The 2,165-nt window shown below is 46.2% G+C and overlaps 1 non-coding gene across 1 annotated transcript; it reads left to right on the top strand.

Moving 5' to 3' along the window:
* The first annotated feature begins 869 nt into the window (after nucleotides 1-869).
* Nucleotides 870-976, top strand: LOC116545912. The gene has a single exon (XR_004266507.1). It is a non-coding gene; the product is annotated as a U6 spliceosomal RNA (small nuclear RNA).
* Nucleotides 977-2,165: the final 1,189 nt, after the last annotated feature.

Consider the following 2,165-nt stretch of genomic DNA (forward strand, 5'->3'; position numbering starts at 1 on the left):
TTGTCAAGGCTCCTGGCTTCCCAGCATCTTTGGAAGCTTCGTTAGTTCTGCCTCCCTGGTAGAAGCCAGAAAATTTGGTTTCTCAACTTCTTTGCAGACAGTTCACACATGACCCAGGGCTCATCCATCAGCCATCTCAGAGTCAGAGTGATTCCAAAGTCAGCAATGTGAAGAAGCAAGAGACACATGGAATCTACTTTCTAGTGACAGTGGCATCAGCATCTAGTATTCAGAGGCTCTGAATCCAGTTCTCAGCATCACAGGTGCAAGCCGTGGGTCCACATCCAATGGTCTTCACTGGACACCCAGTGATGCAGTTTGAAGAGCACTCCTGGCTGATTAACCTTTAAGTCCAACACTCTGGCCCTCTCAGAGATTCGTGAACTAATTTTCTTTTCTTTTCTTTTTTGAGACAGAGTCTCACTCCGTCAGCCAACCTGGAATGCAGTAATGAAGTGGCGCAAACTCGGCTCACCATAACCTCTGCCTCGTGGGTTCAACTGATTCTCCTGCCTCAGCCTCCCAAGTAGCTGGACTACAGGCACCTGCAACAATGTCTGGCTAATTTTTTGTATTCTTAGTAGAGACAGGGTTCCACCACGTTGGCCAGACTGGTCTTGAACTCCTGACCTCAAGTGATCAGCCCACCTCAGCTTCCCAAAGTGCTGGGATTACAGGCGTGAGCCACTGTGCCCAGCCTGTGAACTAATCTTCTTTAATAAACTCCCTCTTGTGCTGGGATTGGTGGTTCATGCCTGTAATCCCAGCACTTTGGGAAGCTGAGGTGGGCTGATCACTTGAGGTCAGGAGTTCAAGACCAGCCTGGCCAACATGGTGAGACCCTGTCTCTACTAAAAATACAAAAATTAGTGCTCACTTTGGCAACACATATACTAAAATTGGAACGATACAGAGAAGATTAGCATGGCCCTTGCGCAAAGATGACACGCAAATTTGTGAAGCGTTCCATATTTTTTTAATTAAAAAAAAATAAAAGAATAAAAAAAAATACAAAAATTAGCCGGGAGTGGTGGCAGGTGCTGGTAATCCCAGCTACTCAGGAGGCTGAAGCAGGACAATCGCTTGAACCTGGGACGCGGAGGCTGCAGTGAGCAAAGATCGCACCATTGCACTCCAGCCCTGATGACAAGAGCGAAACTCTGTCTAGATAGATAGATAGATAGATAGATAGATAGATAGATAGATAGATAGATAGATCTCCCTCTCTGCCTGCATGATTGTTCTAGTACTTTTGCTATGTAACAAATCAACTTAAAGCTTAGTGGATCATGTAGCTTAAAGTAGGGTTTCTCAATCTCAGCGCAATTGGCACTTGGGACCAGATAATTCTTTGTCCTGGAGGCTGTCTTGTGTCCTGCAGGATGTTTAGCAGCACCCCTGGTCTCCACCCACTGGATGCAAGTACCACCATGCGCCCAGCCCCAAGTTATGACAACATCTCCAGGCAGCGCCACACATCCCAGGGGGCAAAATTTCCCCTAGTTGAGAATTACTGGCTTAAAGCAACATTCAAGTATTGAGGATCGTGTTAGCTGGGAGGGCCTGGCTTAGTGTGATCCATGCAGTTGCAGTCAAATGGTAGCTGGAGGTGGACCAGTGGGGGTCTAGAGCAGCCCGAGGCTGGCTGGAAATCTTTTTCTTCTCACGTAGTCTCAGGGCCTCTCCACATGATCTCTTTGTATGAGCTTGTTTGGGCTTTGTCATAGCATAGTGACCTCAGGTTAGTTTAACTACTCATATGGAAGCTCTGGGCTCCAAAGTGATGTCTCAGAAAACTAGGCAATGCCGCTTACAACCTAGCCTCAGGAGTCACGTTACCACTTCCACCATAGTCACAAGATTCAAGGGGGGGAATACAGATGCCACCTATCCGTTGGAAGAATGCCAAAGTTACATTGTAAGGTCATGTGGGATGGGAGACATTGCTGAGACTTTCTTTTAGGAAAATCTCATCTGTCACAGTGACCAACATCACTGCTCATCAGGAAAATGCAAATTAAAACCATGAGATACATCTACAAATCCCCAGAATGGCTAAAAATAAAAGGGCTCATAAAACTAGGTATTGGCAAGGATGTGGAGCAACTGGAAATCTCATACACTGCTGATGGGAATGTAAATTGGTACAACCACTTTGGAAACAT

Source organism: Sapajus apella, unplaced genomic scaffold, assembly GCF_009761245.1.
Source record: "Sapajus apella isolate SASKATOON/1434 unplaced genomic scaffold, GSC_monkey_1.0 scaffold445, whole genome shotgun sequence".
Taxonomy (NCBI): Eukaryota; Metazoa; Chordata; class Mammalia; order Primates; family Cebidae; genus Sapajus; species Sapajus apella.